A 25,220-nucleotide genomic window follows, 5' to 3' on the forward strand; every position below is an offset into this window, starting at 1 on the left:
CGTGTGCATCTCCACACTTGGCTTATTCTTTGGAGATGCAGTCCCATATACAGTCCAGATTGACCTAGCACAAAGAACTTCCTATCTCTACCTCCCAAGTCATTTAGATTAAAGGCATTAGCCTTTATTCGCTTTGTTTGCTTGCTTGTAAATACTGAAAGTTGAATTTAGGGCTTTAACTTGCTAAGCAGGAACTCTACCCACTTGAGCCTTGTTTCTAACTCTACTTTTATCTTTTTTTTTTTTAATAAATTCTCATTTCTGGCCCAAGTTGGCCTGAAACATATCCTCCTATTTAATACTTCCTGCTGCAGCTGGCACATACTATCAGGTCTTTCTGTTGAGATAGGGTCTAGGGTCTCACACATGGGGGGGAGGGCGGAAAGAGGTTAGGTGGGCTGGCCTAGAATTATAATCTTCCCATCTCAGCCTCCTGAGTAGCTAGGATTATAGATGTAAGCCATCATTATCCAACCTGAAAATATATTTTCTTTCTCATTTTAAATAACTATTTGCCTTTGAACCAATTTTGTATTTGCAAATTTTTTGTCTTCAAGTAGTCCCCTAAAAAATGACTATTAAAAGGTTTATTAGATTCGATGTGATCATTATAAGAAGACTCAGGTGGAAATGTAGCTACCTGTTCCAACCAATGTTGGCAGGTAAAATCATAGATATTTCCACCTTCCAACCTCCTGTGATTATTCATAGGCATCACAGTTACCTCATGGAGGTAGTGTCTAAAGCAGAGAGAGAAAAGAAAAGGAGGAGGGGAGGAATTTTTAAGCTCTGCTGCCAAGGTTCAAATCCTGGCTGCTCAATTTTCTAACTATGTAATCTTATGTAAATTACTTAATCTCTGAGGATGATTATAGCACCTCTCTGGAGAAGTCATTGTATTAAATAAATTCACTCATAGAGTGAATTTAGATCTATAATGCCTTGTACAAAATAATACGCTCTCAATAAAGGTTAGGTCTTTTTCGCATCTCATTTCGGTCTCGCAATCAGCCTAATCATTCTAACGTTACAAAAAAAGAAAATAAACTTCATGAAGCTTCAAATTTTACTTAATATCTACTCAGGAGTCTGGGGCAGAAGAATCATGAATTTGAGATCAGACCAGGCTACATAGAAAGACCTGGTCTCAAAAACGTTTACTCAGTATCTTATCTCATCACAAGTATAATGGGAGAGGAAAATTCAAATTCATGAAGCTCTGATTCCTCCTTACTGGTTTCTATTGTACCACAACCCCCCGCCCCAATTTATTTTGCTCTCACTTCCTACAAATGAAAGAAAAAGATGGATTATGTCAGTACAAAAAAATTGACATAAATTGCTCTGAGGAAAGTAACACTTGAAAGTTGAATCATGAAGAGGCTTGTTTGGAATAAACAGAAAATCAAAAAAAATTGAAGCTAAAACATGTAAGTGTATGTGATTTTATACTCTACAAATCTCAAGACATTTCATTTAGGAACATAAAAGTCCATTTTCTATGGATTGGTTTGCTCTTGAAATTAGTCTGTTACATTAAATTAAAAAGCATTTTTATTCAGACAAACTTGAAAAAAAATCCAATTGTACTACTTTTGAGTTGTTTTTCTACTTTGGGTTAAAATGGAGCTATAAGCTGCTGAACTTTTAAGGAATCCCACATTGTTTCATTGAGGGGGCAAGTTACAAAGAGGGGAACCTTTGAGAACAGAAGAATACAACCATGCTGGAATAAAACAAAGAGCTATTATGCTGTCTGGAATCAGTTTCCTTACAGTGAGAGGTAGGGACAAAAAAAATACCCACTCCTTGAAAGGAAAAGGAATTAAGAGGAAGAAAGGAAAAGCTCTCACTTCTCCCTCCAGGCTCCTCAATGGATTCAACACAATATCTACCATGCAGAATACAATAGTCTTGCTATGCTTCCAACCATTTATGCTTTTTTTTGTGATTTTTTAAAAAGAATTTTAAACACCTACACAGAATTTGGAAATCCTTACTAATTCCTTAAACCCTTAATCACAAATATTTTCATCACAGACACATATTAATCCTCTAAATACAGAGCATTATCAACCTAAAAGCCTGGACCAGAGGCCACATCTTGTGGTAGCACTCTGCCCTGGTTGGTTTCTTTTGGCCCGCACTGAGTGCTAAAAGTTATCGAATGTACTGCCAACGTTAAAATTTGAGAATTTCACGTGAAGACCTGAACTTCTGGTTTTTCTTTAAAAATGAGACCATCTGGCATTGTAAGCTCGCCTTTCCCTAGCACCACAGTGAAAAGGAGCATACATTCCACAGGCTACCCACCATCTCACCGCTCTTGCCAGGGAAACCAAGCAACCCACCATAACTTACCAACATTCTTGAGCTCTTGAACTTCCTTTATATTTTCTTACAGTGCTGGACATAAAACCTAAGGCCTCAGGTATCCTCCATAGCTACTCCACCATCAAGTTATATTCCCACTCTCTCCCTCTCTCTTTTTCTTTTCTTTCCTTCTGGTTTTGTCTTTCGTTCACTTCTTTTCTTTGTTGCCAAGCTCTCGGGTTAGCCTTGAACTCTTTGTTTTATATTACTTGGTGTTACTGGGGTTTGAACTCAGGGCTTCTCACTTGCAGGCAAGCATTCTACCATTGACCCACACCTCTGCTTTCTGGCGATTGCTGGCTAACTGGAGATAAGTCGTACCATTATGCAGTTTTGCCTGCCTACATTTGCTGGAACCTTGATCCTCAAGCCTCTTGAGTAGCTACAAGTAGAGGTATGAGCCACCTGTGACCAGCCATTTTATATTTTTAAAGATCTCTTAAATCTCATCGGCTAACTTCTCATCTGTTTCTGCTTTCAGCCTGCTGTGAAATATTGTTTGGATTAAAGCATGAGAAAACCTGGCCTCACATCGTTATATAAAGTACAAGAATAATGGAGATGTATTTTAATAGTCGCTTCAAGTAATTATGAATACTGTCTCTGACACTACACCAAAATTTAACAAGTGGTAAATTCCTAAAGGTTCCTTGCAATGTGGAGTCTAAAACTGTATGGAGGAATTTATTATACAATTACCTTCACTGGTCTGCCTTATCCTTTGGAATGTGTCTTCTGCCTAAGAAAATTGTGTAATATCAGTGCATTAGTCATTTGGAAAATACCAGTTTGCTAAGTTACAATTTTTCCAACCATTGACATACTGAATTTTTTCACATCAACACATCGCAATTGTTCTCACTGTGATTTTGTCAGAAAAGACTTTCAAGTGTTAGGATGCTATCAAGCTCCAATAGTCAACACAAATTTTCCCAGAGCTTACTATTGCTCAAAAGCAGTACAAGAAATGTACCCAAGGCCTAATGTAGCTTCTCTGTACATCACTTTGACAATAAGAAAAAAAAAAAAGCTTCAATTCCATCATTGGCAACAAATTGTGGCTGCTGTTTTCTTGGAAGTGATGATTAAGTCCATTCATTAAAACAAAATTATCTACCTGATGCTCAAGTTTGAATAATGATAGTTTGACTATCACCATTCTTGTAGGTAAAAATGGGTCAGGGGGAGGTGAGGTGTGAGGTAACCAAAAATTGTAACTCAAGCAATTCCACATGAGTTTTCCTGGGGAAAACCAGCATATTCCAGTGTGCTTCCTATAAACTCGAATTCTAACTTGATCCTACAGAAATTTTTTTTTTTTTTTTTTTTTTGGCCAGTCCTGGGCCTTGGACTCAGGGCCTGAGCACTGTCCCTGGCTTCTTCCCGCTCAAGGCTAGCACTCTGCCACTTGAGCCACAGCACCGCTTCTGGCCATTTTCTGTATATGTGGTGCTGGGGAATCGAACCCACGGCCTCGTGTATCCGAGGCAGGCACTCTTGCCACTAGGCCATATCCCCAGCCCCTACAGAAATTTTTTTAATGATAGATACCGTTCCAGGGCATTTTTTTTTAAATGAAAATGATATCTTTTTAAAAAGTTGGTATATGACTGAAAATTTTTATGTCTACTAGAACAATTTAACTCACTTTGTGCTGGAAATCCAATAGTTTCAACCCCCCCCCCCCCCCCACACACACACACTAGCTTTGTATCATCAAAGATTCTGATTTTATTGTTAAAAAAAAAAAACAGTTCGGACTTTATAGACTTTCTGAAAAGGTCTCAGCCAAACCCTAGCAGTATACCTACATTCCATGCCTGAGACTTGCCATATAGAGAAATATTTCTTCATGAAATGTCATTTCTGGTCAGCATCAGGAAAATGAAAGATATTTTTAGAGTGTGACATGTTTAAGTAAACATGAATGTGAGCCTCCTGCCTGTATTACCTCTCTCAAGTCCCCTGTAGCCATTACTTACAGCTTGGACAACACTGAGTGTGTCCTTCAAAGATTCACATGTTGGGCAATTAGTCCTCAGAATAGCAACATGGGAGAGTGTAACACTGTTAGAGGGTGGAGCCTAAAGGAAGGTCTTTAGGCCATTGGGGTAACTGCCCTTGGAAAGAATTAGAAGAGCTCCCTGGGATCCCTGAGCTTTCGTGAGGGTGAGCTCAACCCCTAAATCACTCTCTGGCTTCCCACTTCAAGAAGTGATCTCTTCCTTCTAGACACATTTCTGCATCGCCTTCACCATGAGGAAATGCAGCCAAGGGGACCCTGACCTCCAAAGTCATGAGGTGAACATATCTCTTATCTTTTAAAGCTGGCTTGCCTCAGGTATGATAGTAATTTGAAGTGTACTAATAAACCATCTGAGTTCACCACATTGACCTAAAGACATGTTATAATGACCACCAACCCCTATCTATTCTACTTTACCACCCAGAGTGACCAGGCATCAAATTGTCAGCAGCACCAATGAACCTGAGGACTACAATCTGATGACCCCAAGGAAATATAGTTTGTAAGACAAGAGAGTTTCTCAGGACACCAAACACAGACTTAACCTAGTTTCTATTTTGCCTACAAGGGAATGGAAGAGATCTGATTCCCAATATTATTAGCTTTTATTAAGGCACGACGAGGTACTAAGTCCTCCCAATTTCCCTGTAAAATAACTTTTATTAACCCCATCTCACACATCACCAGCCTGGAGACTGAAGAGCTGCTGAAACTCACAGCTATCCAACTCACAAGTTCCTCGGCTTCCGCTAGCCAGAAAACCCTCAAGTTTATTGTTAGGAGTCAAAATAGCAATGCATTTTTAAATTATGCATGACTTGTTTGCAGTGATGGTAATAACATGAGGAGAGATTGAAGACAGTATAACAAATGGGGCTTATACTAGAAATGAATGTCTCAAGTTTCTACATGATAAAATAAATGTTAATAATGATTGCCATTTACTTATTTGACAATATTGATGTCCAAGATACAATTTTGGCTTTTAACAAAGGGCAATGATAAGAAATACAGAGTCCTCACGCAGCCAGCTTGTGTTTACATGTATTCCACAGTGATATGCTAAAAGTGACGTATTAAACATCAGTTAAGCAGGGATGTATTAAACATCACTGTGAGTGAAGCATTGTGATCACTATTTTATTGTATGAAGAAACAAAGACTTGAAGAAGTTAATTATTTTTGCCCATATTACATCACTTATTAGGACAAGAGTCAGAATTAAATTCCAGACCAGCCAAAACCCAGGTATGTCCATTTTAAGCCCTTTCCCAACTAAACAATGAAATTGTCCCTTGCTGAGCCCCTTGGTGCAGAGGTCTCTAACCTGGAGAGGATGGATGATAGTACTGACCTCTGATTCCGAGGCCTGATTCATGTTTTGCCACTTGGAGGACTAAACCATTTACTTCATCTGCTTAGCTATTTCTCTTTTATGAATGTGTTAAGTACTAGCAATTACTAACTTAAGTAGCTGCCTTAATATAATGTGACTGTTCTGATCTAGAACCTTAAAAAAAAAAAAAAAGCAAGGATAACCAAAATAGACATCGTCTATCTAGGAAGAAAACTATAGTAAGGCTAGGCATTTTCTGTTCCGTCTTATTTAAACTTCCAAACACATGGTTATGTACATTTTATTAACCTTCTTACAGATAAGGACCCCTGAAGAAGAGAAAGGATGATTCTGGGGAGGTCTGGAGGTTACCCTGCCCTCCTTCTCCTGTAGACTAAAGACCAGCAACTGCAGTCCCTAGGCCGAACTTGACACTCTACTTGCTTTTGGAAATCAAGTTTTATTGGAACAAAGCCATCTCCATTCTTTCACTTAGTATATGGCTGTGTTCATGCGGCCATAGCCTGTGTAACTGCAAAAGCGTTCATATGCCTGAGAAGCCAAAAATATTTATTATCTAGGAAAAGTTTGCAATGTGGGTTTTTTTCCCCTCAGCAGTTGTGTTTTTGTTGTGATTTTTATTGTTTGGTTGTATTTGTTTGTTTTCAATTGGGTCTCAAGATCCTTTTCTCTTGAAAGAGAGAGTACAGACCCAGACAGCCAACCTGTGCATGAGCCATAACTGGGCAGCAGTAAGGGGAGTTAAATTTAGACCAAGAGAGAAAAAGAAGATCCGGAGACTATGTCTTTATTAAAGTCTCTGTACATTATCCTAATCAGGCTTACCTGGCTAATTTAAGGAAAACATACTAGAAGAGAGAAATTTTGTGTACATGGCTCTAGATTGACTGCTAGATTTTCTAGTGGTCAGCAACTGTGGGCTGTGTTATTTGGAGCAATCCGATATGGAACAAATGAGCCCTATCTCCAATAATCACACAAGAAAGGAAGCTTTGATGAGGCCAATGGTGATAACTTATAACAGGCTTAAGTAACCAAATAACTATGTGAGGTCAAAAATATAGGACACCTCCACTTAAATCTTATCAAGGCCTTCAAAATACAAATAGATAAAAAGCTAAATATTCTAAAATTCTAGCTATTTGGGGAGCTGAGGCATGGAGTATCGTGGGTCAAGACTAGCCTGAGTAAGTTTCCAAGCCCTTATCTCTACAGAAAAAAAAGCTGAGTGTAGTGGTATGTGCCCGACATTCCAGCTATACGGTAAGCAGAAATAGGAAGATGGGAGGTGAGGCTAGGCAGGCCAAAAATAAGACCAGAACAAAAGTAACCAGAACAAAAAGGGATGGAAATGCAGTTAAAGTGGTAGAGTATCTGCCTAGCAAGTACAAGGACCTGAGTTCAAACTCCAGTAGTGGACAAAACAATAAAATAGCTAAACCCTGTTAGCACTATATTTTACAAATTCAAATTAATATAACATTTACTTACTGGAAACTCAACTACCGTTCCATTTTTTTAAAATGCTTGTTTTCAGTAACATGTATAAATAAGTTTGGGGGTGCTTAATGCAGCTCCGTACCCGCTCTGGTGGACAATTTGTACCTCTCTTTATTCTAAAGCTTAAAGAAGGACTAGGAAGTATTTACTTTCTAAGTTAAAAAAAATCTCAATAATATCACCATTTTGTTCACAGCTTTAATTCAGACACACAGAGGATGGACAAGCAATCCGTATTTATGAAATGGATGGAAAAGTTACAGTGGTATCATAGGTACACTTTTACTCACTATTGGGTAATATAATCTGAATCCGGTAAGTACTACTACTTGCTCATGTGCCTGGCACTGGCTGGGTTCTGAACACACCATATGAATGAGACTCACAGGCGCCTCTCTTCCAGGACCTGATGTTCAGCCTGGTAGGAGGTAAGAGTCATGCCAGGTGTTTGGCTGCATCCACATAACCATCAGCACACATCCTATGGCTGTACTTACTTTTCTAACTTCACATAAACAAAAATATAAACCTGAGTACGTATAAGATAGTAGCAAGAAGATGGGCAATAGAAAACTGTGGATGAAAAGTTATCACAAATGAGAGAAGAAACATGAGAAGACCATCAAGATTTCACTTCCTCATATTTTCCAGTGATCTGAAGAGAAGTGGAAATAGACCAACCACAAATGCCTACTCGATTCCACATTCTTCTAGATCATTCAGGTACCCTATCCCATTTAATCCTTATTTAAAAATAAAAACCTCCAAAATATAACTAGGATTCTCATTTTACACGTTAAGACTGAAATTTAAGTCATTAATAAATTGAGGGTCCAGAATCCAAACGGCATTTATTTTATTTTGCTTTGCTTTTCATTCTGCGGCCCAGCAGCTTTCATTTCCACATGACATGTGCCCAGTGGAGCTCTGAAGTTGCAGACAATTTGGAAAGTTACAGATCTCAGCCTGAACTAATTTAGATAAATCACTGGGGAAAACTAGTCTAATCACACCCAGTCAGTTAGGACTCTTGATTAAGTGGGATCTTCTTATCGTTCCTCCTCCCAGAAGGGAAGAAAGGAAAGGAGAAATAGAGAACAAACCAGAGGGACTTTGTTCATGCATCTGCCCCAAGAAAAGCACCAGCAAGTTCTTTCACTATTACCAGCAATAAAGCAGGATAAAAGTCTAACATTTTAAGCTTTCTTTTTTTTTTTTTTCCTGCCTACTTTGGCCCCAGTCAGCCTTTGCAACCAGATTCTCACTTGTAAGGAAAAGGGATTAAAAGATTTCTGGGAAGAAATGTGAAGATGGGTAAAAATTGTTTAGACTTTGGGGCCATTCAAGGTTTCCCGTGATATCCATTTTCCTGCTTGTTTCCCACACTCAAGGGAGAATTCACCTTTCTGAGTTCTCTTGCCGTACTGAGCCATCCCTCTGAACACACGGGTAACACCTCTGATTGGATGACGTTTGTATCATGGATTTTCAACTTTCTCTTTGGCAATTATGTTTGATGCCAGCCATCAGGTGTCTGATCTTAGTATGATAATTTTCTGTAAAACATCTTGACAGAGGACAACGTTTTCTAATTTTCACCAACAACCTGTTTGGAATAGTAGTACCTGTAGGTAGAAAATATCATCATCTAGAGCTATGCATTTGTTAGCTATGGCTGTAAAAGTGCTGTGTAATGAACAACTCCAATATTTTCCAGTGAGTAATAACAACGAGGTTGCTCGTGTTGGTCATTGAGAGAAAAGGACAATTATTTATTGTTCATACATCTGCAGGCCTTAGTTCTCTGCTGGATCTGAACTAGGTTGCCATGGAGATGGCAAGTTAGATTTAGTCCTGTTCCATGGTCACTCACTCTGAGACCAGGCTACATCAGCTACAGGTACCTGGAGTATGACCTTCTCATGCAGACAACAGGGGTTCAAGAAGTTAAACCTAACCACACCAATGCATTTGAAATGTGGACTCATGAAACATTGTCTAGATTTCCACAAGCCCAAACAAGCTTTATAACCAACCACATCAGAAGAATGGGAAAAGATACTTCTCCTGAGGAGTCACAGAAGAGAGAATGGGCTCTTGCTAACTGTAACATAACCTGCCACTGAATTACTTTATAATACACTATGATAGGAGGAAAATACATAGTGGGAAAAGCCTGCCATTGTTACAGCTCAAAGAACTGGGGATGCTAGGTTCATACTGAGACAAGGTATTTCTTATATACCCAGTGGATTTTACACACTGGTTTTACACAGTGTTTTAAGATCAACTTGATTTTTTCACCTTTTTGTAGATTAGTATAATGGATTGGCCATCAGCAAACATTACCTACAACGAACCAGACAGTAAATATTTTGCAAGCTGTAGAGTCTCTGTTGCAATTGCTTCACCATGCAAATACAGCCCTGGGTAACACTTAGACAAATAGACAAAACTATGTTCAATAAACCTTTATTTATAATAGCATCTGTCCCTGAGACATGCTTTGAAACCCCTGTAATAAATTCAGCTATGAAGAGTCTGTCTCTCATGGTTATTTATTGTTATATAACATACCATCATAAATTTAATGTCTTAAAATAAGGATTTCATTTTCTTTCATGCTTCTGTATACTAGTGGCTGCACAGGTTGATAACTCTGCTCCGCATGATGCTCCTGTATCTTCAGGCACATTCAGCTTCACCAGCCTGAACATTCAAGATGGGTCACTCATCTATCTGACATGTCGTCATGGTTGACAGAAAGCTGAACTCAACTGGACACGGGAACAGCTAAGCCCCAGCTGCCATACCTCTCTTTACCTGGTCCCTCTACAGCTCAGACCCACACACTGTCGCCTTTGCCGTTTGCTACTGGCAAAATTCACCGTCCTAATCTGTCACCTATGAACCATGTCATCAATGCCCCATGCTGCCTGTCTCAGAATGACTTTCTTACCATCAAAGAAGGTGGGATTTTTAAAAATGTTTTATATGCAAACTGTAGCATTTCTTGTCCTCAAGGTAACCATGACACATGGTATTCCAAAGACTTCGCTGCTCAGAAAAATCATGTCTCCATCCAGCTATAGGTAAAAAAAAAATTAATTTTGTGCAAAAGGAAGGACACACCTTTCCCCGACTGTATGTGAAATGGCTTGAGACATATGGATATCCAAAGATCCAGCTCTACCCAACTTCCAGCTCCAGATACCACAAGGAAATTTGACACAAAAATGCCTGAACGTAGCAAGGAGTACAGGGGTGAGCAGAGGTGAGGAGGTCTCTAGAGACCCTGAACCATATTGAACCCAGTTCCATGCTCACCAAGATAACACCCTTAGGGTCAGCCTAGAGGACCCCTTTACTCTCAAATCAAAACTCCTTGAAGATTATTACTTTGTATTTTATAATGGAGCTACCGCCCTTTTAAGACCACAGTTGTAATTCTGATAATAAAATGTGGGAGTAAAAATCTCACACCAAAATGATAAACTTCCCCCTGCACTGAACTTCTGTTTGCTTCTATCCATACAGCTACACTACAGTCTCACTTTCACTTTCTACCCCTGCCCAAAGCTCTCGGTCCCACGTGGCTTAGCCTTACCCTGCTATACTATCGATGCTTGCTTACCTTCTCAACTCCCATCCTTACTATCCTTGTCTCTCTGCACCTGCATCTTCCCCACCACCTCCACATCTCAGCCTTCAATTGTCTATGGCAATTAAAAAAAAAAAAAAAAAAAAAAAACAGTGGATCATCACAGACACTTTCCCAAGGTCCATTCCCATAGAAAAGATGATGCAGAAGACACAGCAACGTAATCAGGCCATGAGTTTGTATGTTTCAGAATAGGTTTCAGCTCCTTCTATGGGGCAAATGGGGCTATACGACTCTACCCCATTATTGCTTGAAGGGCCTAAGGGATAGCGGTTAGTGGATAGACCTTTCCAGATCCTACACGTGTAAGCCAGCCAGTGTGAACCTGTTGTGTCCCACATGCTGCATACCTTCCAGACCATCAATCTGAGCTGTCAACATCCTAACAGAGTGCACAGCAGATGTCTTGAAACCAACTCACCCTAATTCCCTTCTAATCTACCATTTCTCTGGCATCCGACTCTTGGTTGTATCCCCCATTTATAGTCCTGTTGGCTTGACAGGTACATTCTCTTGACAGGACATTCTCCTGGTCTCCCAACCCCTCTAACCCAAAGCAGTGGTTTGGCCTTGCTTACCAAGCTTTCATGTTTACCTTCTGTATAAAGTCCCCCCCCGCCCCGCCCCCGCCGCAAATGACTGTGAGGACTCTGCCAGCTTCACTTCACATCTCCTGTAGCCTTTAGTAGGAGAGTGGGGATTTGCCACGGTTGACCTTTTTTGTTCTGAGTACGTGGCCTAAATCAGGTACACACGAGTGATACAGACAGACCTTGACCTCATAAGCCATTGTCCTACCGAACAGAGACAACTGGCCCACAATGAGCTATTTCTGAACAAGTCTGCATAAAGTACCGGTGAAAAGTAATGCCCAGAGGAGGACGAGCCAGACTGAACTACTTAAGGAAACAAAGCATCTTTGAGAAATGAAATTAATTAACTGCTTCCAAAGGGAGCAGAAAGCAGGAGGTTTGGGGGAGGGGGGGGCGGGAATTTTATATAAATTTCCTAAAGGACAAGGGACTTGAAAGTAAACTGTGGGAATTTCAAGCTCTAAATTAAAAAATGCCTTCCAACTTAGCAGTACGCAATAGGCACTCAAAATTGGGATTTGGTTAGGTACAAAGGAAAGTTCTGACAGAGAAAAACAATAAATTAAATGCATAAATCGAGAGGATTTGGGCTTTTTAAAAGTTACAGCACAATATTCTCTGAGGGTGATTTTTAAACTAGACCTTGACAGGGTGAGATTGTGAATATAAACGTGGGCTTTTGTCAATCAGAAGGCACTTCTGCAGAAATAAGTTTCAAGAGAATAACCAAAGGGAATTTCAAAGATCTAGTTTACATTCTCTGTGTCTTCGAGCCCATTTCCTTGGGATTTAAGAAACCATAAGGATTTTGAGATCTTTGAAACATATGTGTGTGTGTGTGTGTGTGTGTGTGTGTGTATGTTTTGTATGAGTCTCACAGTATACAGTGCTATAGTCTTGGCATTTTATTTCTGTCTGTTGTACTAAATTTCTTGGCCTACATGCCCCATCTTCCTCATCCTTGTAGGTTTTGCCAGCTTCCTCGTGCAGAAGGAACAGTAGCTACATCTTACTGCCTACCATGGGGCTCAGAAACACAAACAGGAAAGAGTAGGAATATTCCAATGGATGAAGAAGTTTTGAATCAAGAGGCATTCACCTCAGAACAGACTAAAATCTACAAGATCAGATGGAAATGGTCTTTCAGCCAGGAAAGGTGTTTCTTCCACCAATGTCAGGACTAAAAGAGGGCTCTATTAAAATTAACAGCTTCCATTTATCAAGCACTGTGAGGGACTTTATGTATTTGATCTCAGTCCTGCCATTTTGACCCTGTAGGTGGTTCAGTCCCATTGTATCACACACACACACACACACACACACACACACACACACACACACACAGCATTTAAATGCTGTATGTCTGCATGTCTGTGTCTGTGTGTCTGTATATGAACATTTTCTCTCTCTTTCAGTATCTCTCTCTATGTCTGTCTCTCTCTGTGTCTCTCTCCCTCTCGCCCTCTCTCTCTCTCTCTCTCTCTCTCTCTCTCTCTCTCTCTCTCTCTCTCTCTCTCTCTCTCTTTCTCTCTTTGCCCCCCTTCCTCCCTCAACATCTGTGGCTTCTCTGTGATGTCTCTTCTCCCGCGTTTCTGTTCACTCTGTTCTTCCTGTGACTGCCACGGCGAGTCCTTCACTTTCTGAACCTGCCCTTGTGTTTCTCTGCTTGCCTGCCTTTGTATCCGTGTGTTTGTGTTTGTCCTTTATGTTGCTCTACTGCTTCTCTGACTGCCTTCCACTTTTTGTCTCTGCTTCTCTTTTTCCTTTTCCAACTTTATCTCTGGATCTTCTCAAAATGAAAATAATTTTCATCAATCATGGGGGGAAATCAAATAGCATTTACTATGCTAGTCGGAATATTCATCCGAAATTATAAATGAATTGTTGGGATTGTTTGAAAAACATATGTTTTCCAAAAATACAGTTAAGATGGGTAAGATCCACTGAAATTCTTATGCTCATAATGCACTTAAAATGACAAAGTATTCTGGACCCAGACAATGAGGCCACATGAACTGGCAGCCTGCATGGTCCATTCCCGAGCCCCACTCTCTCCCCAACAGTAACTGACTTTAGGCATGGTGGAAGAGAACTTCTTGGAAAACAGAGGCCATTGAAGCCTGGTCAGAAGATGCTGTGCACAGCAGATGTCAGCAGGGTATGCCTCAAAACAGGAGCTCAACCCAGACCAAAGCACCAGGTAGCTTTGCGGCAGCCCAAGGAGTACTAGATAGCCCCTTCTCTTCTTTCTTGTGTTGATGTCAACAGAGAAAGCATATTAGTCCTCAGGATAGTTGTAACTTCACCCTTTTCGTAATATCCACCATCTCTCTTTCTCTGCTCCATTTCCCTAGGCTCCCCTCTCCCAGAAAACAGCAGCTCCATTCTGTTAGGTTTTTAAAGTAGGTAGCCGGTAAAGGAGAACACCACGCGGTATTCAGGCAGGAAAGAAAGTTTATTACCGAACTGCTGGCCTGTGGCCAAGATGATCCATGGCCGGAGAGAAGGGAGAGAGTGAGAGAGAGAGAGAGCGTGACCCCCACCCAGCCCTGCTTTATTTAGGGCAGGGGCAAGGGGTGTGGCCAGGTGGATTAGGATGTCACCTCAGGGAAAGGGGCGGTAACTGCCTCCAGGTCTGCAGGTTACCCAGGTAACTGGGTGGAGACTTAATAAGGTGGGGGCATCTGCATGGAGCCCTCAGGGAGAGGACCTAACATTCCAGCCTTTTAATAGTAATGAAAAAGGACGAAGACTCTCTATGGCTGTTTCCTGCTGGCAAGGGGCGTTGGCATTAGGGGTAAAAGGCAGAAATGTGGCCTCTCCTGGAGAAGGCGAGCAGCAGGGTCCCTTGGTGGTAGATGCCAGTCCTTGAATGAAGCCTGGAAGAAGTCTCATGAGGCAGGGGATGGACAAAAAAAAATATTAAGGCAAAAGGAAGGGTTTAGGGCACAAAATTAAAAATTGTATTACTTGGACAGTTCTTATACTCAGGCATGGACATTAGATGGACAAGTTACTATCTCTTGATCCCCCGGCTCTGATTAATTTTGAAAGGGCAAGACAAAGTGACTCCATTTAGGATGTGACATAATTCTCTTACTCCTCTCCATGATCCTTGTTCCCGGAACTGGCTGAGTCCCAGTGGTCTAGGTGCTTGTTGCTGGGATGGCTTGCCGCAGTTGGCATTCACAGGATTTGAACTCAGGGCCTGGGCACTGTCCCTGAGCACTTCTGCTTGAGGCTAGTACTCTACCACTTGAGCTCCACTTCCAGCATTTGTCTGGTAAGAGATAAGTCTCTTCAGCCATGCTTCCAGCCTGGCTCTTCGCTGATTAATTGGGAGATGGAGTTTGAGAGAGATTTTCAGCCCTGGCTGGCTTCGAACTGCAATCCAAGGGAGTCTTTGCCACAAAAGCCCTTTTTGATTTCCAATTAAAACAACAAGGAGACCAAGGGGACTAGAGCTTACCTGTACCTTGTCAAGAACTGACCAAATACTTGCCAGAATTCTGCAATGACAAAACTCAGTAGCTGTGATGAGTTTTAGCACAGATATATAGCTAAATGAACATGTTAACAAATGACATTTACACAGACATACACACTGTGCACATAGGTTTTACAGCATGCAAAAATGAATTCCAGCAGTAGACTCTTTTGCCATGTTGAGGGGGGGTGGCAGGACACAAACACACTAACAGAGAACACGTGGCATGGCATAATGGCGCCTGAGCTGATGCCTGTTAAACCCAATATTTACCACGTGGTCAATGCTAGAGCAAAGAACTTATAGATATCTTTGCTGACAAAGCACATTGGTGGTCAAGCCTCAGTTTCAGAGGTCTGTGAAAAGAGGCAGCTTTGTGAGCAAGGCACACAACGATGGTACAACTTGGGAATTTTATAAAGTAAGTAAGTAAGCAGGAAGATGAGAGAGAGAGAGGGAGAAAAAGGAAGAGAAAGAGAGGAAAAGAGAAAGAGAGAGAGAGAGCCTGAATATAAGTGGCTTCTAACCATTTACCATTGCAGGGGCAAAAACTGTATCTGAGTGAGTATTTCAAGCAGGCCTCATTGCACTGTCAAGAGGCGTGCTAGCAGTGTCCCGGCTCGGGTGTGACTGTGATGCAAAACCCAAAAAGCACGGGAGGGAGGCGCCTGGTGAGTGGATGAGCTTACCCGGCAGAAGCGGCAGGCAGAAGCGGCAGAAGCAGCGGAAGGAGCGGCAGAGAACCCGAGCAGCAGCAGTTTCACTCACCAGGGTAGACAAGTGGTGTGGAGGTGGATGTGGATGTGGAGGTCAGCAATGATATTAGTGAAAAGTGCCGCGTGGCTACTCGCAGCAGTTCGGTTCGCGGAAAAAGGGCCGTCAGGACTGGGGATACTCCCAGAAAAAGGAGAAAAATAGATGGGAATTCCGCCTGTCCTGACTCTTAAACCCTTCCCGAGTCACGGCACCATATATGTTAGGTTTTTAAAGTAGGTAGCCGGTAAAGGAGAACACCACGCGGTATTCAGGCAGGAAAGAAAGTTTATTACCGAACTGCTGGCCTGTGGCCAAGATGATCCAAGGCCGGAGAGAAGGGAGAGAGTGAGAGAGAGAGAGAGCGTGACCCCCACCCAGCCCTGCTTTATTTAGGGCAGGGGCAAGGGGTGTGGCCAGGTGGAATAGGAGGTGACCTCAGGGAAAGGGGCGGTAACTGCCTCCAGGTCTGCAGGTTACCCAGGTAACTGGGTGGAGACTTAATAAGGTGGGGGCATCTGCATGGAGCCCTCAGGGAGAGGACCTAACACATTCTATACATAGGTTCATGCACACACAAGCACACACAAAACACAGCCGTGCATACTCACATGCATTTGTGTATGCATACATTCATACACATAGCACACACACGGTTGGCTCTTTTCCTAACTTCCTTGATGATAAATAATTGTCATTTTTATAAAACATTGGTGTCAACTGAATGCTTATGCCCCATCTCACAGAAAATTCACATGTGGAATCTTATCATCAATGCAATAGAAATAAGTAGGTCCTTGCCAGGCACCAGTGGCTCACTTCAGTAATCCTAGATATTCAGGAGGTTGAGCTACAAGGCTCAAGGTTCTAGCCTGAGGAGGAAAGTCCCTAAGACTCTCATCTCCAATTAACCACCAAAAAGCCTGAGGTGGAGGTATAACTCAAGTGCTAGAGCACTAACTTTGAGTGAAAAGCTAAGGGACAGTGCTCAAGTCCTAAGTCCTGGTGCCCCACACGCACACACGTATGGCCTTGAGAATGTGATTAGATCAGATGTGATTGAGTCAGAAATTAGTGTCCTGAGGAGGAAGGTCATTCGCTCCTTCCACTCACCACAGGGGACCAGTATATATGAAGGCCCTCATCAGACATCAAACCTGCCTGCACACTGTCTATGATTTCTCAGGCTCTAACACTGCACATAACACATGTCTGTTGTTTATAAGGGATCTAGCTGTGGTGTTTTTGTTATAGCAACCTGAACAGACTAATACAATAGATAAGTGTCTGACATGCCTTATATTGAGCTCTCATACATCTTACGAGGAACTTATCTTAATGCTCCATGTCAGAAAATTGAGGCATGGGCAATGTAAGCAACTTGTCAACCTTTGTGCAGTTAGCAAGAAGAAAAGGCTGAGGTCTACTCTAGGGCTATCTACTGCCACCCCACTTCACTGTACCTAATTGCCAATCATTCACCAATGCTGTGACAGAAAATTTTGTGTTGTTTTTATCCTCTAATGAGGCTGACACACAACAAGCCTCTCTTAAGATCAAACAGCTTGGGTGTGCTGCTCAGCACAGAAAATTCAGACCCATTTTGAAAGGGGGACTAACTTCTTTGCATACTGGGGGAACAAATAATCGCATTCCCTCTGACTTTTTATTTAGAGAATAATCAAGAAAAATGTTTCCTCCTCTTTCTCTCACACTGAATACAATTTCTCTTTATCAAGGCAGAGAAGAATGTGGCTTTAGCTAGGAGTTTCTCACAAAGCCTGTGGAGATGAAAGCTACAGTAATAGATACACAAAGCAGTTGCTTTTTATCTGTGAAGAACTGGCTTCATGTGATCCTTTTCAGGAAAGAAAAAAAAAATAAGACATTGTATTTATGTGGAGCCTACACTTTTTTTCTGCATCACAAAAGAAGGGTGGGGGAGGAGGCAGGGAGATTGTGACCATCTACTGAAGACCTAAATTTTTTACTGTTTACATATGGTCTTACCCAGGTACTCTGTGAGAGCAGGAGACCTGCTTTTTAAGCACCTGAAGTACAGACCAAGTGGCCAATTTAAGCTCAAAGCAACTGCATTTGTTATCTGTCCTAAACAGGAGCTCAACCTATACTTTTTCCCCAGCTAAAGAGAGAGAACACTGGAATTTTAGTAAACAGGACAATTGATGGTCTCTGGCTTTGTGTCAAGCAAGAGCCAGCCTCTGCATGGAAAAGTCCTGACCTTGAAAAGCTGGTTAAAATGGATGATGCGTGGGCTGCTAGCGGAAGAGCCAGCCCAGAAGTAGGTCAGCAAAGCTATAGGCTGGCTTCTGTCACTCCCAGCCTGAGCTTGTGCAATTCAGGGGTGGGGGAATGGAGGGGAGAGATTGTCAGACAGGAGACGAGACTGCGTGTGGTTCTGAGTAGCATGTCCTATCGACAAACCATCACTAGCAAGTGAAATCATCCAAGGAAAGCCGGCAGCTCCGCACATCCAGAAGGCTATTTTCTGCTACTTTAATTCATTAGGGTTTGTTTTAGGTTTGTCTATTCTTTCCCTTCTTTCAACCACAGAGACAAATTTTATTGTCCCATTTTCTCTGGGCCTTACCTCACTGTCACCTGCCAGGTACATTAAGAATAATGGCCTCAATTGGGCTGGCAGACAAGATGAGACAATAATGATGCCCAGATCACAAAGAGGCTTCGTACAAGGGGCAAGAAACTCTGATGGAAGTCAAGCCCTGGTCCATCTGTCTACCTCACTTGTTTACATAAGGGTTACAATAGATTGCTCAAGGACAAAACTTCTGGAATCCCCAAGGCTCACCCACTATGTGACTTCCAGCATAACCTAGACTTTTTTTTTTTGGTGGGGGGGGCCCTAGTACTGGGGCTTGAACTCAATGTCTCATATTCCCACTTGGCTTTTTTGCTCAAAGCTAGTGCTCTACCACTTGAGACATACTTGCACTTCTGACTTTTTGGTGGCTAATCAGAGAGAAGAGTTTCATAGACTTTTCTGCCCAGGCTGGCCTCAAACCACAATCCTCAGCCCTCGGGCTCCTAAGTAACTAGGATTACAGGCATTTGCTACCAGCACCTTTCTGGCTCTCAATTTCCTTATCTGAAAGATGGGCTAAGAAATAGCTTTACATTTTGGGTTCCTGTGCCATGAAACCATCAAAAAGAAAGAAACCACAGCATTCAAATTCAAGTACTCTAAGGGGGATTTAACAAAGAGACTATTTACCAAAGAATGCAGAGGCTGTAGCAAACCCACAAGACTGGGTGCAGTGCCCCAGGGGCTGGAAACAGTAGGTGCCACTATCATGCCTATGTCTGAAGAGGCACCAGGACAAATGTGAGTCTCCATATTCATAAAAAGGTAGGGCTCCATCACAGGATCTATGACCTGCCATTCAGCAATGCAGCAGCCCAAAGCAATGGAGCCCATGAACAAAGCCATTGACTTCACCCTGCCCCTCCTTTCAGATCTCCATACTTCTTTCTCATTGGCTGGAAACCCAAAGAACCCAGAAGAAATAGGAGTTCCTCCATATATTCCATACACAGAGCACTAAGCAGGTAGAACAGAGCAGAGCATGGCTCTGTGGTGGCACACCAGAGACTTTGAACACCAAGGATTCAATGCTGCATTGCTGTGGCATTCTTCCCATGATGCCTAGAACATACATTCAATGTGCATTAGCACTGTCACAGGTGTGACCAGTTGTTGGTGCCACACAGGGGAGGCATCCCAAAGAGTGGACAGTGCAAGCTAAGAAAGGGCCATGTTGTTCAACGCCTTCTGGTTCTAAATCTTCTGCCTCTCCAGAAGGATTGAGAATCTGATCATCAGGTCTCTGCTACCAACTCTGGGAACCTGAGTATGTATCTTGCCCATTTTGGCCTTTGGTTTCCTCATCTGTTAAACTTGGGCATTAAGGGTAAGATGTGTTTAGGACTTTTCCAAATTTCCCTGACTCAGACTAATGTATTTTATATCCAAACATGTAAATTTATAGCAAGTTCTGGCAGGGGGGGTGGGGGGAGGATGGTACCGGTGCTTGAACTCAGGGCTTTGGTGCTGTCCCTTAACATTTTTGCTTGAAGCTGGTGCTGTAGCACTTGAGCCACAGCCCCACTTCCAATATTTTTGGTGGTTAATTGGAGATTAGCGTGTCATAGACTTCCTTGCCTGGGCTGGTTTTGAGTAGCACTCCTCAGATCTCAGCCTCCTGCGTAGTTAGAATTTAAGCCATGAGCCACCAGTACCTGGCTTGGTCCCAGTTTTTTCGTTTTGTTTTGGGTTTTTCTTGTTTGTTTGTTTGTTTTGTTGTTGTTGTTGTTGTTGTTTTGTTCTTGGACCCAAGATACATTGTTGGACTGAGACAACATGGTGGGAATTGTAGTTGCTCAGATGACTGACATAGCCTCTCATTCTCCCCCCTGGGTCAGTACTACTCTCAGAGCTTTATATCCACCATGTACTAAGAGGAAACAAAGTACCAAAGTGGGGGCTGGGACTCGCCAACATACCACAACCCCATCGCCATATGTAATTATGCTAGCACTGTGCATACATATCCAACATGGCGAACAGTTAAGATCGGATTGTTCTAGCTAAATGAGCATCAGACCCACGGGGCTGGCCTTATAGCCTACAGTAGCAAAAGCCTCTCCAGAGAAGTCTGGGGCTCCTGAGAAGACCTTTGAAGAGCCTTGATCCACACCATTCTTAAGTTTTTCCTCCACATGTTCTTAGCTCCTCTCCAGGGTCTCCCTTCCTTCCTGGGTACTGAGCCAGAACTCCTGACTAGCCGATCACTATCTGCGTTTATCAGGGTGGAGAAATGTCTGGCCCATGGGTCATGAAAGGCCTGAAAATTCTTTAGCCTCATTGTGCCAAGGTAAATGAAGGAGAAACTCAAAATTCAATAAATTAAGGTGGTTTTCTTTCTTTTTTTTTTTTTTTTTGCCAGTCCTGGGGCTTGGACTCAGCACTGTCCCTGGCTTCTTTTTGCTCAAGGCTAGCACTCTGCCACTTGAGCCGCAGCGCCACTTCTGGCCATTTTCTGTATATGTGGTGCTGGGGAATTGAACCAAGGGCTGCTTCTATATGAGGCAAGCGCTCTTGCCACTAGGCCATATCCCCAGCCCCGAGGTGGTTTTCTTTTCACAACAATGTAAGCATCAGTATCACTTAACAACACACAACCAGTGGCCTCCACTCCCACTGCCAGAAAGAAAAAACAAAGTTCCCTAGACCTGAAGGAGATTTTTGGAGCCTAAGCAATAATAACAGAACCTTACCAATATCAAGCACTCAACTCAATGTGAAGCCCTTTCCTGCAGGAAATTTTACACCATTCCCAGGAAAGCTGATGATCCTACATACGGACTCACTGCCAAGTGAGAGCACAGGGCTGGGACTCATTTTTATTTACCCCAAGTGCATGATTCCCATACCAACAGCTGCTCACAGCCAGAGACCAGTAGTAGATGTGGTAGGGTGATCCTGTTTTCCTAAATTATTCTTACTTGTATCCATGACCGCCATCTCCTTCCCTTAATGCTATGTGAAGTGATCGCCATGTACTCAGCGCTGTCGGGTCCTCCCCTCGGATGCCGAGGCAGAAGGGAGGGCCGTGCCTGCTGCAGGAGTGGCCACTCCCCAATGCCTAACGCAGTGCCTGACACTCAAGCGCACAGACTACATCGCTGCCAAAGAAACTCTGAGTCCCTCAGTCCTATTCCTTTGGGCCATTTATCTTAACTAGGTTTCAAGGTTCCCAATGCCAAAAATAACCAACTTTTGACTCAGCAACTGGAAAATGTCCAAGTTACTTTTAGCATCCGAGGTTAAGGAAGAAAAGTGGGCCAGACGTACACAGAAGAAATCGCCTAGCTGTGCATCCTCGTGCAGTGAACAGAAAAGCCAGGTGGTGATGCGTATTGATAAAGGCTAGCTCTACTTATTTTCCCAGGAATCCCGATCTTAATGGCTTGCAATTTCCACAGAAAGTTTATGATGCTCCCTCACAAGGCTATAAGCTCACAAGAAACAAGGACTCTGCCTCATTTATCTGTGTGGGTGATGGTGTGAGGTGAGTATTGAATATTTGAGCGCTAGCAGTGCCCGCAGAGAATGGAATCGTGGAACTTCAGAATTTGTAGGGATTTCAGCCACCATCAACTATGGAGTGGGTGTGGTTTGTCCCCTGAAGATTCATGAGCTGGAGCAATGCAATGGTATTTAAGAGGCAGGGCCTAATGGGAGATTAAGTCATTAGAAGCAACAACCTTGGAAGGCATTAAGGCCCGTGCCAAGGAACGAGGTAATGGCCCACTTACTAGACTGAATTGGCTAAATAAGGGTGCATTGTTACAAAACCAGTTCATTTTCCTCAGCTCCATCTGCACACATCCACCTGCCTACTATATCAGGATGCAGGCAGGCAGTCTGCTTCTGCTACCGGGATCTTGCTACTTGGACTTTACAATCATCAGCTATATAAGCCAAATAAACCTCTTTCACTCATAGAGTATTCAGCCTCAGGTATTTTGTTATAACTGCACAGAACAGTCTGTCATCATTTAAAACTGATTTTGTCCTATATGTATGTCCATTAGCTGTCTATGGACATATACACATGAAATTTGATAAAACTGAAATTATTTCTCTGTCACACTAGACATACTTTTCCAGGATTTGGTATCTACTGGCTAGTAGAAACCATACTAAAAGGCAGAGATACAGAACATTTTCTATCACTGTAAGAAGTCTCCTTGGACATCTCTGGGAAGGGTGTGGTTTTATAAAATTGAATCTCCAAGAAACAGTCCTTTCCCCCAAGTCATACTATGAGCAAAAAAGCAGACACATAAGCATTCAAGAACATAAGTCTCTTGGATACTGCGTTAGTGTATAAAACCAGGAGAGCCTCACATAGAAGAGTGCGAAACATCCCAGACTTCCAACTCCACATGCATAGCTGGTAAGAATCCTAAATGTACTTCACAGAGAATCAGTGTTAGATGAAGCAAGCAAGTGACAGGAAACTGTAGCTTCCCACAGAAAGCTGGAGGCCAAGCATTCTGAAGCTTGCCCAAATATGGGTTGGCTTTAAAAAAAAAAAAAACTTTTCAAAATTGTTTTCATTTCAATGCTGGAGGTTAATGCCCAAGATGGACACTCTTTTTGAAGTGTCTCTTTTGATTTTAATTTTTTAAAGTCCTCATTTGAACTTTCCTTTTTTGTTTATATTATACTCATCCCACAGTTTTCCTTTCTTTCCAGGTAACTTGATCCTGGAAAATGTACAGAATCCATCCATGCCCACTGCTTTTAATTAAACATCAACCCGTTCTTTCAACTGGGTCTTTTAGGATTTTACATTGTCTTTTTTTTTAAATGTAGTTGTCTTTTCCTGAAATTACATCAAATCAAGTTCTCAAAAAAAATGAATGTATTTCTTAATCTTTAAATAGCTAGGAATGCATCTTGGAGACATCTCAAAGGAAGCAGCCAGCTCAGCCCACCTCCCTCCAAGTAGAAGAAGCAGAGAACAGTCTGCATGTCAGGCTGGCAGACAGACTTTGGGGCAGTTAATATCCATCTGAGGAATAGAAACCCCAGGCTTCCGACTAAAGAAGTCTATGGAAGAGTGTCCCAGAGGAGTGCCTTTGTAGCTCCATGTAGATTAAAGCAACTCTGTATAGACAATATAAGGGAGCCAGCATTGGCCACCACTGGGCATCCAGTGCAAGCACTTGCCACGTGTAAGTGTCATAGCAGGGCTTGCTGCAGCTTAAGCCTGACGAGTAAGGGTGGAGAATGGGCAGAAGTGAACCTGAGTGCTGGGAGAAGGGGCTGGAGGAACAAACAGAGCTCCTGAGATTCTCAAGCTCCCGAAAGATCCAATCAGGCTGCAAGCATCTTCTGAATGTACACAGAAGACGCTGTTGGTGGAAAAAAGGAGCCGAAGTAGAGGGAGTGCATTTAGCAAAATTCCACTGATGAACTGTAGTTCTTGTGTTGGTTGTTGTTTTTTTTTTTTTTTTTCTGGAAGGTCTCCTAGGGTTTCTGAAGATTTCATTATCCTCCTAAGTGAAATTCTTAAAATTACTGGAAGAAGGTGCTTATTGAAACCTGTAGCTCCTCATCCCTTGGCAGGCTTTGATTTGAAACATTCAAAACACATCCAACAACCTCTCCTTCCCTGAAGACAGAGGCTTTAATATTTTAAAAAGGAAGAGAGAAAAGAAAAGAAAGGGGAAAAAAATGCAGGTCTCCTTACACTCGTCAACTCGCTCCTCTTAAAGAAAAATGTTACCTAAAAACCAAGGCATTGAAGCACAAAATATGTGCTTCTCTTTGTTCCTGATGAACAAAGAAACACAATTCCTATAACCCAAAGGCACGTGTGCACGAAATTTCTAAGCAAGGACTGGCGTTGTAATCTAGGCCTACCTCTTTATTCTACAAATGAGAAAACGGGATGCCCAGAAAGGTTAAAGAATTTTAACAGTTAGCAGGTGGCTGAGTGAACACGTGGTCCGAGTGTCCAGACTCTACATCTTTTTGAACAGAAGGGGGAAAACAATCATCCTATTACTTAAAGGGCTCCGTTGAGGACATCGACAATTAAGGTCAGTTCTAGACAAGCACATCAACTAATTGGAGAACAAAGAAAGAAACCAGAAAGAGCCATTGTTCCTTTGTGCCACAAAACAGATGAAAATCAAAGCTCCTTGCTAACCTCCCAGGGTGTGAAGATACAGTCATTCCCTCCAAAGGGCTCTGGAATGTAGAAAGCAAAGTGAACGAAATACTACTAGACCTTCCTGGCGCTTCAGGATGAGCAGCCTTGCCCAGAAAATCCTTGTGTGTTTGCATAATGGTGACTTCTATGGGCAGGAAGCCCTGCCCCGTCTGCTCCTGTCCATCTCTTAAGGATACCGACAGTGAGGAATCAGGCTAGCATTTAGCTATAAAGAGGTCAAACATGCACTTCTTTTCTCTGCCCCTGCTTTCTAGGGAGAAAGATTAAGGGCCACTCTGCTGGGCCTTTGCCTTTTTTCATTGCCTGTAATAGCAGAGAGTGCTGTTGTTTCACTATTTCTGGGTGCCCTTGGGTTGGGTGTGTCTTTGCCCCCCCCCCCACACCCACATCCAAGATTCATCTTTATAAGACTGCCCTGGAAGGGTTGGGAATGTGGCTTAGTGGTGGGGTGCTTGCCTTGCATGCATGGAAGCCCTGGGTTCCATTCCTCAGCACCACATAAACAAAACAAAACAAAAGTTCTGGAAGAAGTGCTGTGGCTCAAGTGGTAGAGTGTTAGCCTTGAGCAAAAAGAAGCCAGGGCCCAGGCCCTGTGTCCAAGCCCCAGGACTGGCAAAAAAAAAAAAAACTGCTCTGGAGCCACTGGAACACTGCACTCATGCACAGTCAGCAAGGTGTGCT

The sequence above is a fragment of the Perognathus longimembris genome, chromosome 4, assembly GCF_023159225.1.
Source record: "Perognathus longimembris pacificus isolate PPM17 chromosome 4, ASM2315922v1, whole genome shotgun sequence".
NCBI lineage: Eukaryota > Metazoa > Chordata > Mammalia > Rodentia > Heteromyidae > Perognathus > Perognathus longimembris.